The sequence below is a fragment of the Hyperolius riggenbachi genome, chromosome 12 (genome assembly GCF_040937935.1).
Source record: "Hyperolius riggenbachi isolate aHypRig1 chromosome 12, aHypRig1.pri, whole genome shotgun sequence".
Taxonomy (NCBI): Eukaryota; Metazoa; Chordata; class Amphibia; order Anura; family Hyperoliidae; genus Hyperolius; species Hyperolius riggenbachi.
Genome location: NC_090657.1, coordinates 177,895,962 through 177,911,007, shown reverse-complemented (window position 1 = coordinate 177,911,007; position 15,046 = coordinate 177,895,962). Strand labels below are relative to the sequence as shown.

At 43.0% G+C, this 15,046-nt stretch overlaps 1 protein-coding gene across 2 annotated transcripts in view; it reads left to right on the top strand.

The window, feature by feature from the left end:
• The window catches only part of LOC137540714 (opioid growth factor receptor-like), a 376,839-nt gene that overhangs the window by 166,590 nt on the left and 195,203 nt on the right, over positions 1-15,046 (top strand). The gene's annotated exons all lie outside the window — the stretch shown is intronic.

Sequence of the window (15,046 nt, the reverse complement as noted above, 5' to 3'; positions counted from 1 at the left end):
TACCACTTGGCCAGAGGTAAGAAGCATTACTGGCCTAAGGTAGAGCGTATGCTTGATGGACAAAGTGAGTTTTGAGGGCAGGTTTAAAGATATCAAAGCTTGGAGAGTGAGGCATGTGTTGGATTCCAGAGGAGAGGTGAAGCACATGCGAAATCTTGTATACGTGAATGCAAGGAGGAGATTGTAGAGGAGGGCAAAAAAAGTTTATGTGCAGATCTGAGAGTGTGGTTGGGTTGGTATTGAATGCAGCGCTGCAGCCAGCATGCAGACGTGCAGCGGGCGCTGGCTAAAGGGTTGCAAGTATTGTTGGTTTGTCAAAAACTTGATTGATTCTTTCCATGTTGTCCCTGTGTTAGCCTTGATACACATGCAAAGGTTGTAGTGAATGTGATGTGTGGGGGCTGTGCAATAAAAAGTGTGAAAGAGAAAGGTCTCTTTAATTCCAGCAGCAATTGTGCACAGGCGTAAACATTTTTTTTTTTTTTTTTTAATATTTCAAGATTGGCCAAAAAAAAAACATATTTGACAGAGTTGGTAACCGAACCCTAGAAAGCACACATGGGAGTCTGGTACCTTAAGCGTTGAGCCACTTTCAAGACCACATGGGGAAGAGTGAAAAACTAGAGCCTTGAGCACTTGGGCCCTAAATTCTGACCTGCACATTGCAGGAGTTGTATCCGCCGCTCCGTAATGCTGTTCAAATGGATTGTTCGGATTTTATTTGGTAACTTCTCCTGTGGCTCAGCAGGCAAAGGTGCTGGTTATGCCAATGCAAGGTCACCGGTTCAATTACCACAGGAGGAGGGAGTTGAAGTTAGCCAGGGTTTTGAAGCGGTCCACCACATGATCCCTTGCTGTGCAACCAGGGAATACTCATTAGTTAGGGTCTGAAGAAAAATCGTCAGCTAATAATCTCTTTATTTTTATTTTTTTTATTCTACATTCTTGCCACTAGGAGACCACTTTCAACATGTCCTCCTAGGGAATTACGCTCCTACCACCCACCAACGTCCTGCAAGCATTTTCTTTTAACCTGCATCCATCACTTCCCTCAACACCTTCATCCTTGCACTCCCACACCTTTCATTTTACCTCCCCACTTGGACCCCTGCACCTCTACTCTCACATTCATCACACACCTCCACGCTTACACCCCCAAACCCTTCATCTCCCACTACTCACCATTTACATACTTACAACCCCAGCACCTTTCATTTCCCCTACACTCCCCTGCTTGCAACTCCACAACTTTCATCTACCCGCACTTTTTCTCTTTCGCTTACCAGCGCTCTACAATCTCACTGCAACCAATCTTTCTTCACTGTGTTATCAGCATCATCTTTCCCCACCACTTTCATCATATTTACGTAGATCATCTACTTAGGACCATCTTGCTCACTTTATTCACCTGTCTCATTCTGCTGTCTTCCACCCTATTGAACAGAAATTGCTTCACAACTGCTCTGGACTTTGCTAGCATTACCCAACTTTACTTCTTACCTTTTCCACTACGTTCTAACTGAGATGCTCATTAAAGTCACCATGCTAGCAATGGATCTTCATAACTATTTAAAGAGCTTGGCCAGGTCACATGTTCCTTCTGTTGGGGATCAAAGTATGGAAGAACTGAGATTATTATTATTGATTCATAAAGTGCTAACATATTCCCTGCTGCTGTACAAAGTAAAAAACAAACATGTTTTTGCAAGCTTACAATCTAAAGGAATAGGGGGAACAAGAGGTGGGTTAACATACAATATTTATACCTAAAGGCCATGATTTTTAGGTTATCTAGTAAGAGTACCACTTGGCCAGAGGTAAGAAGCATTACTGGCCTAAGGTAGAGCGTATGCTTGATGGACAAAGTGAGTTTTGAGGGCAGGTTTAAAGATATCAAAGCTTGGAGAGTGAGGCATGTGTTGGATTCCAGAGGAGAGGTGAAGCACATGCGAAATCTTGTATACGTGAATGCAAGGAGGAGATTGTAGAGGAGGGCAAAAAAAGTTTATGTGCAGATCTGAGAGTGTGGTTGGGTTGGTATTGAATGCAGCGCTGCAGCCAGCATGCAGACGTGCAGCGGGCGCTGGCTAAAGGGTTGCAAGTATTGTTGGTTTGTCAAAAACTTGATTGATTCTTTCCATGTTGTCCCTGTGTTAGCCTTGATACACATGCAAAGGTTGTAGTGAATGTGATGTGTGGGGGCTGTGCAATAAAAAGTGTGAAAGAGAAAGGTCTCTTTAATTCCAGCAGCAATTGTGCACAGGCGTAAACATTTTTTTTTTTTTTTTTAATATTTCAAGATTGGCCAAAAAAAAACATATTTGACAGAGTTGGTAACCGAACCCTAGAAAGCACACATGGGAGTCTGGTACCTTAAGCGTTGAGCCACTTTCAAGACCACATGGGGAAGAGTGAAAAACTAGAGCCTTGAGCACTTGGGCCCTAAATTCTGACCTGCACATTGCAGGAGTTGTATCCGCCGCTCCGTAATGCTGTTCAAATGGATTGTTCGGATTTTATTTGGTAACTTCTCCTGTGGCTCAGCAGGCAAAGGTGCTGGTTATGCCAATGCAAGGTCACCGGTTCGATTACCACAGGAGGAGGGAGTTGAAGTTAGCCAGGGTTTTGAAGCGGTCCACCACATGATCCCTTGCTGTGCAACCAGGGAATACTCATTAGTTAGGGTCTGAAGAAAAATCGTCAGCTAATAATCTCTTTATTTTTATTTTTTTTATTCTACATTCTTGCCACTAGGAGACCACTTTCAACATGTCCTCCTAGGGAATTACGCTCCTACCACCCACCAACGTCCTGCAAGCATTTTCTTTTAACCTGCATCCATCACTTCCCTCAACACCTTCATCCTTGCACTCCCACACCTTTCATTTTACCTCCCCACTTGGACCCCTGCACCTCTACTCTCACATTCATCACACACCTCCACGCTTACACCCCCAAACCCTTCATCTCCCACTACTCACCATTTACATACTTACAACCCCAGCACCTTTCATTTCCCCTACACTCCCCTGCTTGCAACTCCACAACTTTCATCTACCCGCACTTTTTCTCTTTCGCTTACCAGCGCTCTACAATCTCACTGCAACCAATCTTTCTTCACTGTGTTATCAGCATCATCTTTCCCCACCACTTTCATCATATTTACGTAGATCATCTACTTAGGACCATCTTGCTCACTTTATTCACCTGTCTCATTCTGCTGTCTTCCACCCTATTGAACAGAAATTGCTTCACAACTGCTCTGGACTTTGCTAGCATTACCCAACTTTACTTCTTACCTTTTCCACTACGTTCTAACTGAGATGCTCATTAAAGTCACCATGCTAGCAATGGATCTTCATAACTATTTAAAGAGCTTGGCCAGGTCACATGTTCCTTCTGTTGGGGATCAAAGTATGGAAGAACTGAGATTATTATTATTGATTCATAAAGTGCTAACATATTCCCTGCTGCTGTACAAAGTAAAAAACAAACATGTTTTTGCAAGCTTACAATCTAAAGGAATAGGGGGAACAAGAGGTGGGTTAACATACAATATTTATACCTAAAGGCCATGATTTTTAGGTTATCTAGTAAGAGTACCACTTGGCCAGAGGTAAGAAGCATTACTGGCCTAAGGTAGAGCGTATGCTTGATGGACAAAGTGAGTTTTGAGGGCAGGTTTAAAGATATCAAAGCTTGGAGAGTGAGGCATGTGTTGGATTCCAGAGGAGAGGTGAAGCACATGCGAAATCTTGTATACGTGAATGCAAGGAGGAGATTGTAGAGGAGGGCAAAAAAAGTTTATGTGCAGATCTGAGAGTGTGGTTGGGTTGGTATTGAATGCAGCGCTGCAGCCAGCATGCAGACGTGCAGCGGGCGCTGGCTAAAGGGTTGCAAGTATTGTTGGTTTGTCAAAAACTTGATTGATTCTTTCCATGTTGTCCCTGTGTTAGCCTTGATACACATGCAAAGGTTGTAGTGAATGTGATGTGTGGGGGCTGTGCAATAAAAAGTGTGAAAGAGAAAGGTCTCTTTAATTCCAGCAGCAATTGTGCACAGGCGTAAACATTTTTTTTTTTTTTTAATATTTCAAGATTGGCCCAAAAAAAAAAAAAAACATATTTGACAGAGTTGGTAACCGAACCCTAGAAAGCACACATGGGAGTCTGGTACCTTAAGCGTTGAGCCACTTTCAAGACCACGTGGGGAAGAGTGAAAAACTAGAGCCTTGAGCACTTGGGCCCTAAATTCTGACCTGCACATTGCAGGAGTTGTATCCGCCGCTCCGTAATGCTGTTCAAATGGATTGTTCGGATTTTATTTGGTAACTTCTCCTGTGGCTCAGCAGGCAAAGGTGCTGGTTATGCCAATGCAAGGTCACCGGTTCGATTACCACAGGAGGAGGGAGTTGAAGTTAGCCAGGGTTTTGAAGCGGTCCACCACATGATCCCTTGCTGTGCAACCAGGGAATACTCATTAGTTAGGGTCTGAAGAAAAATCGTCAGCTAATAATCTCTTTATTTTTATTTTTTTTATTCTACATTCTTGCCACTAGGAGACCACTTTCAACATGTCCTCCTAGGGAATTACGCTCCTACCACCCACCAACGTCCTGCAAGCATTTTCTTTTAACCTGCATCCATCACTTCCCTCAACACCTTCATCCTTGCACTCCCACACCTTTCATTTTACCTCCCCACTTGGACCCCTGCACCTCTACTCTCACATTCATCACACACCTCCACGCTTACACCCCCAAACCCTTCATCTCCCACTACTCACCATTTACATACTTACAACCCCAGCACCTTTCATTTCCCCTACACTCCCCTGCTTGCAACTCCACAACTTTCATCTACCCGCACTTTTTCTCTTTCGCTTACCAGCGCTCTACAATCTCACTGCAACCAATCTTTCTTCACTGTGTTATCAGCATCATCTTTCCCCACCACTTTCATCATATTTACGTAGATCATCTACTTAGGACCATCTTGCTCACTTTATTCACCTGTCTCATTCTGCTGTCTTCCACCCTATTGAACAGAAATTGCTTCACAACTGCTCTGGACTTTGCTAGCATTACCCAACTTTACTTCTTACCTTTTCCACTACGTTCTAACTGAGATGCTCATTAAAGTCAATGAAGAAAAAGTGACTGGGTCTCCACCTGGATTTAATGCAAATGCTTAATTTATTTTCCCATAGCCAAAGATAAAAACACACGACGTTTCGGCCTGCGGCCTTTATCAAGTGTAACACACAATGAGCGAATGCTCTCAAATAAATATCACCTCATGTTATAAAACACGCCCCTAAGGGCGGGCACATACTTAAATAGAGGGTATTAAAGTGACAGTACATCAATACACACAGATTATAAGAAACATCTTAAATTACATTCTTCATTTAGTCCATAGGGCACTAGAGTCTCTAATCTATTGATCCATCTGCTCTCCCTTCTTAGGAGTATAGTCTCATTATTCATCCCTTCACCTGCTGTGACTTTTTCCAACACGCACCACCGTAACTCGTTCACCATATGGCCGCATTCAAAAAAGTGTCTACCTATAGAGGAATCAAAATTCTTTTCAGGATCATCAAAATATTTTCTGTACAACCTTATGTCACTACGATGTTCATTAATCCTTACTCTGACAGGTCTACTTGTTTGTCCCACATAGCCGAACCCACAGGGGCACTTCAAAAAATAAACCACATTTGAAGTTACACAAGAAAAATTTCCATTCACTTTAATTTCCGAGCCCCTCCTGGGATGTGCTATGAAGTCACCCTTAATGATACTCGAACAATTCTGACACCCAAGGCAAGGGAATGTACCTTTCTTTTTTGGCAAAAACGTACCCATCTGCTTTGGATTTCTTCTTAGATCTGATCTCACCAGCATATCCCGAATGCTTTTGCCTTTTTTATATACAAACCTAGGGGGAGATTGGAAAACCCTAGATAATAGTGGATCAGTTTCAATTAATGACCAATTGTCTAATACACTTTTCCGCACCAGTTGGGAGTGATTATCAAACGTGGAGATAAAATGTATCTCTCCTTTCTTTTCTCCTCTCTGTTTTCTCAGTCTTAAGGTTTTTCTATCCATTCCCTCCACCTCCTGGGCTATGTTCATCACTTCCCTTCTCTGATAACCCCTTGATGTAAAATCTTCCACTAATCTGGCAGCCTGTGCCCAATAAGCCCCATCAGTGGATGTTATACGTCTGGCTCTTATGAATTGACTTTTAGGGAGACCCTGTATAAGGGGACGGGGGTGACAGCTGCTGGCTAATAGGGCATTATTCCTATCAGTGCTTTTCCTAAACAAATTTGTATGAAAATGTCCTCCATCTAGCATGATGTCTACATCCAAAAAGTGCAAATTCCGTGGATGGAAATCCAATGTGAGCTTAATGGTTTCATGGCAGAGATTCAATATCCGAAAAAATTCTCTTAAACTTTCCTCAGGGCCTGTCCAACAAAAGAACAAATCATCGATAAAACGGCAGTATCCTTTACCAAATTGCTTAAAAATCTCATTATCAAAAATAAATCTTAGTTCAAAATCTGCCATGAAAACATTAGCCAGCGTCGGGGCATACGGTGCCCCCATAGGAACTCCCCTAATCTGTAGGAAAAAATCCTTCTGCACCCTGAAATAATTGGACTTCAAACAAAGTGTCAGCAGCTCATACACAAACATTTTATTAATCTTAGTGTTCTGTAAAGACTCCATGGCTGTCCAAATGGATCCCAGCGCCTCCTCATGAGGAATGTTTGTGTATAAACTGGTGACATCTAAACTCACCAAGTACCTGACATCCCTGGCCTCAATATCTTCCAAATAATTCAAAAAATGGGTGGTATCCTGTAAACAGTATTTATTCATCTTTACAATCGGCTGCAAGACACTGTCATCTTGCTCACTTTATTCACCTGTCTCATTCTGCTGTCTTCCACCCTATTGAACAGAAATTGCTTCACAACTGCTCTGGACTTTGCTAGCATTACCCAACTTTACTTCTTACCTTTTCCACTACGTTCTAACTGAGATGCTCATTAAAGTCACCATGCTAGCAATGGATCTTCATAACTATTTAAAGAGCTTGGCCAGGTCACACAGGGCCGGGCCGAGGCATAGGCTGGAGAGGCTCCAGCCTCAGGGCGCAGTGTAAGAGGGGGCGCAGAATTCATTCAGCTGTCATTTCCTATTGTGTTTGAAGCAGAAAGAAATAAGAAAAGGGGATACATGACAGTGACTGCAAGCCAGATAACTACATATTAAGGTGTTGGGGAGGTTGTGGGCCCTGTGGCGCCTCTTAATCTAATAGCAATCAGTGTGTGACAGCTGGGGTGGCAGGGATGGAGGGGCGCACTTTGGTGTCTCAGCCTTGGGTGCTGGAGGACCTTGTCCCGGCTCTGAGGTCACATGTTCCTTCTGTTGGGGATCAAAGTATGGAAGAACTGAGATTATTATTATTGATTCATAAAGTGCTAACATATTCCCTGCTGCTGTACAAAGTAAAAAACAAACATGTTTTTGCAAGCTTACAATCTAAAGGAATAGGGGGAACAAGAGGTGGGTTAACATACAATATTTATACCTAAAGGCCATGATTTTTAGGTTATCTAGTAAGAGTACCACTTGGCCAGAGGTAAGAAGCATTACTGGCTTAAGGTAGAGCGTATGCTTGATGGACAAAGTGAGTTTTGAGGGCAGGTTTAAAGATATCAAAGCTTGGAGAGTGAGGCATGTGTTGGATTCCAGAGGAGAGGTGAAGCACATGCGAAATCTTGTATACGTGAATGCAAGGAGGAGATTGTAGAGGAGGGCAAAAAAAGTTTATGTGCAGATCTGAGAGTGTGGTTGGGTTGGTATTGAATGCAGCGCTGCAGCCAGCATGCAGACGTGCAGCGGGCGCTGGCTAAAGGGTTGCAAGTATTGTTGGTTTGTCAAAAACTTGATTGATTCTTTCCATGTTGTCCCTGTGTTAGCCTTGATACACATGCAAAGGTTGTAGTGAATGTGATGTGTGGGGGCTGTGCAATAAAAAGTGTGAAAGAGAAAGGTCTCTTTAATTCCAGCAGCAATTGTGCACAGGCGTAAACATTTTTTTTTTTTTTAATATTTCAAGATTGGCCCAAAAAAAAAAAAAAAACATATTTGACAGAGTTGGTAACCGAACCCTAGAAAGCACACATGGGAGTCTGGTACCTTAAGCGTTGAGCCACTTTCAAGACCACGTGGGGAAGAGTGAAAAACTAGAGCCTTGAGCACTTGGGCCCTAAATTCTGACCTGCACATTGCAGGAGTTGTATCCGCCGCTCCGTAATGCTGTTCAAATGGATTGTTCGGATTTTATTTGGTAACTTCTCCTGTGGCTCAGCAGGCAAAGGTGCTGGTTATGCCAACGCAAGGTCACCGGTTCGATTACCACAGGAGGAGGGAGTTGAAGTTAGCCAGGGTTTCGAAGCGGTCCACCACATGATCCCTTGCTGTGCAACCAGGGAATACTCATTAGTTAGGGTCTGAAGAAAAATCATCAGCTAATAATCTCTTTATTTTTATTTTTTTTATTCTACATTCTTGCCACTAGGAGACCACTTTCAACATGTCCTCCTAGGGAATTACGCTCCTACCACCCACCAACGTCCTGCAAGCATTTTCTTTTAACCTGCATCCATCACTTCCCTCAACACCTTCATCCTTGCACTCCCACACCTTTCATTTTACCTCCCCACTTGGACCCCTGCACCTCTACTCTCACATTCATCACACACCTCCACGCTTACACCCCCAAACCCTTCATCTCCCACTACTCACCATTTACATACTTACAACCCCAGCACCTTTCATTTCCCCTACACTCCCCTGCTTGCAACTCCACAACTTTCATCTACCCGCACTTTTTCTCTTTCGCTTACCAGCGCTCTACAATCTCACTGCAACCAATCTTTCTTCACTGTGTTATCAGCATCATCTTTCCCCACCACTTTCATCATATTTACGTAGATCATCTACTTAGGACCATCTTGCTCACTTTATTCACCTGTCTCATTCTGCTGTCTTCCACCCTATTGAACAGAAATTGCTTCACAACTGCTCTGGACTTTGCTAGCATTACCCAACTTTACTTCTTACCTTTTCCACTACGTTCTAACTGAGATGCTCATTAAAGTCACCATGCTAGCAATGGATCTTCATAACTATTTAAAGAGCTTGGCCAGGTCACATGTTCCTTCTGTTGGGGATCAAAGTATGGAAGAACTGAGATTATTATTATTGATTCATAAAGTGCTAACATATTCCCTGCTGCTGTACAAAGTAAAAAACAAACATGTTTTTGCAAGCTTACAATCTAAAGGAATAGGGGGAACAAGAGGTGGGTTAACATACAATATTTATACCTAAAGGCCATGATTTTTAGGTTATCTAGTAAGAGTACCACTTGGCCAGAGGTAAGAAGCATTACTGGCCTAAGGTAGAGCGTATGCTTGATGGACAAAGTGAGTTTTGAGGGCAGGTTTAAAGATATCAAAGCTTGGAGAGTGAGGCATGTGTTGGATTCCAGAGGAGAGGTGAAGCACATGCGAAATCTTGTATACGTGAATGCAAGGAGGAGATTGTAGAGGAGGGCAAAAAAAGTTTATGTGCAGATCTGAGAGTGTGGTTGGGTTGGTATTGAATGCAGCGCTGCAGCCAGCATGCAGACGTGCAGCGGGCGCTGGCTAAAGGGTTGCAAGTATTGTTGGTTTGTCAAAAACTTGATTGATTCTTTCCATGTTGTCCCTGTGTTAGCCTTGATACACATGCAAAGGTTGTAGTGAATGTGATGTGTGGGGGCTGTGCAATAAAAAGTGTGAAAGAGAAAGGTCTCTTTAATTCCAGCAGCAATTGTGCACAGGCGTAAACATTTTTTTTTTTTTTTAATATTTCAAGATTGGCCCAAAAAAAAAAAAAAAACATATTTGACAGAGTTGGTAACCGAACCCTAGAAAGCACACATGGGAGTCTGGTACCTTAAGCGTTGAGCCACTTTCAAGACCACGTGGGGAAGAGTGAAAAACTAGAGCCTTGAGCACTTGGGCCCTAAATTCTGACCTGCACATTGCAGGAGTTGTATCCGCCGCTCCGTAATGCTGTTCAAATGGATTGTTCGGATTTTATTTGGTAACTTCTCCTGTGGCTCAGCAGGCAAAGGTGCTGGTTATGCCAACGCAAGGTCACCGGTTCGATTACCACAGGAGGAGGGAGTTGAAGTTAGCCAGGGTTTCGAAGCGGTCCACCACATGATCCCTTGCTGTGCAACCAGGGAATACTCATTAGTTAGGGTCTGAAGAAAAATCATCAGCTAATAATCTCTTTATTTTTATTTTTTTTATTCTACATTCTTGCCACTAGGAGACCACTTTCAACATGTCCTCCTAGGGAATTACGCTCCTACCACCCACCAACGTCCTGCAAGCATTTTCTTTTAACCTGCATCCATCACTTCCCTCAACACCTTCATCCTTGCACTCCCACACCTTTCATTTTACCTCCCCACTTGGACCCCTGCACCTCTACTCTCACATTCATCACACACCTCCACGCTTACACCCCCAAACCCTTCATCTCCCACTACTCACCATTTACATACTTACAACCCCAGCACCTTTCATTTCCCCTACACTCCCCTGCTTGCAACTCCACAACTTTCATCTACCCGCACTTTTTCTCTTTCGCTTACCAGCGCTCTACAATCTCACTGCAACCAATCTTTCTTCACTGTGTTATCAGCATCATCTTTCCCCACCACTTTCATCATATTTACGTAGATCATCTACTTAGGACCATCTTGCTCACTTTATTCACCTGTCTCATTCTGCTGTCTTCCACCCTATTGAACAGAAATTGCTTCACAACTGCTCTGGACTTTGCTAGCATTACCCAACTTTACTTCTTACCTTTTCCACTACGTTCTAACTGAGATGCTCATTAAAGTCACCATGCTAGCAATGGATCTTCATAACTATTTAAAGAGCTTGGCCAGGTCACATGTTCCTTCTGTTGGGGATCAAAGTATGGAAGAACTGAGATTATTATTATTGATTCATAAAGTGCTAACATATTCCCTGCTGCTGTACAAAGTAAAAAACAAACATGTTTTTGCAAGCTTACAATCTAAAGGAATAGGGGGAACAAGAGGTGGGTTAACATACAATATTTATACCTAAAGGCCATGATTTTTAGGTTATCTAGTAAGAGTACCACTTGGCCAGAGGTAAGAAGCATTACTGGCTTAAGGTAGAGCGTATGCTTGATGGACAAAGTGAGTTTTGAGGGCAGGTTTAAAGATATCAAAGCTTGGAGAGTGAGGCATGTGTTGGATTCCAGAGGAGAGGTGAAGCACATGCGAAATCTTGTATACGTGAATGCAAGGAGGAGATTGTAGAGGAGGGCAAAAAAAGTTTATGTGCAGATCTGAGAGTGTGGTTGGGTTGGTATTGAATGCAGCGCTGCAGCCAGCATGCAGACGTGCAGCGGGCGCTGGCTAAAGGGTTGCAAGTATTGTTGGTTTGTCAAAAACTTGATTGATTCTTTCCATGTTGTCCCTGTGTTAGCCTTGATACACATGCAAAGGTTGTAGTGAATGTGATGTGTGGGGGCTGTGCAATAAAAAGTGTGAAAGAGAAAGGTCTCTTTAATTCCAGCAGCAATTGTGCACAGGCGTAAACATTTTTTTTTTTTTTAATATTTCAAGATTGGCCCAAAAAAAAAAAAAAAACATATTTGACAGAGTTGGTAACCGAACCCTAGAAAGCCCACATGGGAGTCTGGTACCTTAAGCGTTGAGCCACTTTCAAGACCACGTGGGGAAGAGTGAAAAACTAGAGCCTTGAGCACTTGGGCCCTAAATTCTGACCTGCACATTGCAGGAGTTGTATCCGCCGCTCCGTAATGCTGTTCAAATGGATTGTTCGGATTTTATTTGGTAACTTCTCCTGTGGCTCAGCAGGCAAAGGTGCTGGTTATGCCAACGCAAGGTCACCGGTTCGATTACCACAGGAGGAGGGAGTTGAAGTTAGCCAGGGTTTCGAAGCGGTCCACCACATGATCCCTTGCTGTGCAACCAGGGAATACTCATTAGTTAGGGTCTGAAGAAAAATCATCAGCTAATAATCTCTTTATTTTTATTTTTTTTATTCTACATTCTTGCCACTAGGAGACCACTTTCAACATGTCCTCCTAGGGAATTACGCTCCTACCACCCACCAACGTCCTGCAAGCATTTTCTTTTAACCTGCATCCATCACTTCCCTCAACACCTTCATCCTTGCACTCCCACACCTTTCATTTTACCTCCCCACTTGGACCCCTGCACCTCTACTCTCACATTCATCACACACCTCCACGCTTACACCCCCAAACCCTTCATCTCCCACTACTCACCATTTACATACTTACAACCCCAGCACCTTTCATTTCCCCTACACTCCCCTGCTTGCAACTCCACAACTTTCATCTACCCGCACTTTTTCTCTTTCGCTTACCAGCGCTCTACAATCTCACTGCAACCAATCTTTCTTCACTGTGTTATCAGCATCATCTTTCCCCACCACTTTCATCATATTTACGTAGATCATCTACTTAGGACCATCTTGCTCACTTTATTCACCTGTCTCATTCTGCTGTCTTCCACCCTATTGAACAGAAATTGCTTCACAACTGCTCTGGACTTTGCTAGCATTACCCAACTTTACTTCTTACCTTTTCCACTACGTTCTAACTGAGATGCTCATTAAAGTCACCATGCTAGCAATGGATCTTCATAACTATTTAAAGAGCTTGGCCAGGTCACATGTTCCTTCTGTTGGGGATCAAAGTATGGAAGAACTGAGATTATTATTATTGATTCATAAAGTGCTAACATATTCCCTGCTGCTGTACAAAGTAAAAAACAAACATGTTTTTGCAAGCTTACAATCTAAAGGAATAGGGGGAACAAGAGGTGGGTTAACATACAATATTTATACCTAAAGGCCATGATTTTTAGGTTATCTAGTAAGAGTACCACTTGGCCAGAGGTAAGAAGCATTACTGGCCTAAGGTAGAGCGTATGCTTGATGGACAAAGTGAGTTTTGAGGGCAGGTTTAAAGATATCAAAGCTTGGAGAGTGAGGCATGTGTTGGATTCCAGAGGAGAGGTGAAGCACATGCGAAATCTTGTATACGTGAATGCAAGGAGGAGATTGTAGAGGAGGGCAAAAAAAGTTTATGTGCAGATCTGAGAGTGTGGTTGGGTTGGTATTGAATGCAGCGCTGCAGCCAGCATGCAGACGTGCAGCGGGCGCTGGCTAAAGGGTTGCAAGTATTGTTGGTTTGTCAAAAACTTGATTGATTCTTTCCATGTTGTCCCTGTGTTAGCCTTGATACACATGCAAAGGTTGTAGTGAATGTGATGTGTGGGGGCTGTGCAATAAAAAGTGTGAAAGAGAAAGGTCTCTTTAATTCCAGCAGCAATTGTGCACAGGCGTAAACATTTTTTTTTTTTTTTTATATTTCAAGATTGGCCCAAAAAAAAAAAAAAAACATATTTGACAGAGTTGGTAACCGAACCCTAGAAAGCACACATGGGAGTCTGGTACCTTAAGCGTTGAGCCACTTTCAAGAGCACGTGGGGAAGAGTGAAAAACTAGAGCCTTGAGCACTTGGGCCCTAAATTCTGACCTGCACATTGCAGGAGTTGTATCCGCCGCTCCGTAATGCTGTTCAAATGGATTGTTCGGATTTTATTTGGTAACTTCTCCTGTGGCTCAGCAGGCAAAGGTGCTGGTTATGCCAACGCAAGGTCACCGGTTCGATTACCACAGGAGGAGGGAGTTGAAGTTAGCCAGGGTTTCGAAGCGGTCCACCACATGATCCCTTGCTGTGCAACCAGGGAATACTCATTAGTTAGGGTCTGAAGAAAAATCATCAGCTAATAATCTCTTTATTTTTATTTTTTTTATTCTACATTCTTGCCACTAGGAGACCACTTTCAACATGTCCTCCTAGGGAATTACGCTCCTACCACCCACCAACGTCCTGCAAGCATTTTCTTTTAACCTGCATCCATCACTTCCCTCAACACCTTCATCCTTGCACTCCCACACCTTTCATTTTACCTCCCCACTTGGACCCCTGCACCTCTACTCTCACATTCATCACACACCTCCACGCTTACACCCCCAAACCCTTCATCTCCCACTACTCACCATTTACATACTTACAACCCCAGCACCTTTCATTTCCCCTACACTCCCCTGCTTGCAACTCCACAACTTTCATCTACCCGCACTTTTTCTCTTTCGCTTACCAGCGCTCTACAATCTCACTGCAACCAATCTTTCTTCACTGTGTTATCAGCATCATCTTTCCCCACCACTTTCATCATATTTACGTAGATCATCTACTTAGGACCATCTTGCTCACTTTATTCACCTGTCTCATTCTGCTGTCTTCCACCCTATTGAACAGAAATTGCTTCACAACTGCTCTGGACTTTGCTAGCATTACCCAACTTTACTTCTTACCTTTTCCACTACGTTCTAACTGAGATGCTCATTAAAGTCACCATGCTAGCAATGGATCTTCATAACTATTTAAAGAGCTTGGCCAGGTCACATGTTCCTTCTGTTGGGGATCAAAGTATGGAAGAACTGAGATTATTATTATTGATTCATAAAGTGCTAACATATTCCCTGCTGCTGTACAAAGTAAAAAACAAACATGTTTTTGCAAGCTTACAATCTAAAGGAATAGGGGGAACAAGAGGTGGGTTAACATACAATATTTATACCTAAAGGCCATGATTTTTAGGTTATCTAGTAAGAGTACCACTTGGCCAGAGGTAAGAAGCATTACTGGCTTAAGGTAGAGCGTATGCTTGATGGACAAAGTGAGTTTTGAGGGCAGGTTTAAAGATATCAAAGCTTGGAGAGTGAGGCATGTGTTGGATTCCAGAGGAGAGGTGAAGCACATGCGAAATCTTGTATACGTGAATGCAAGGAGGAG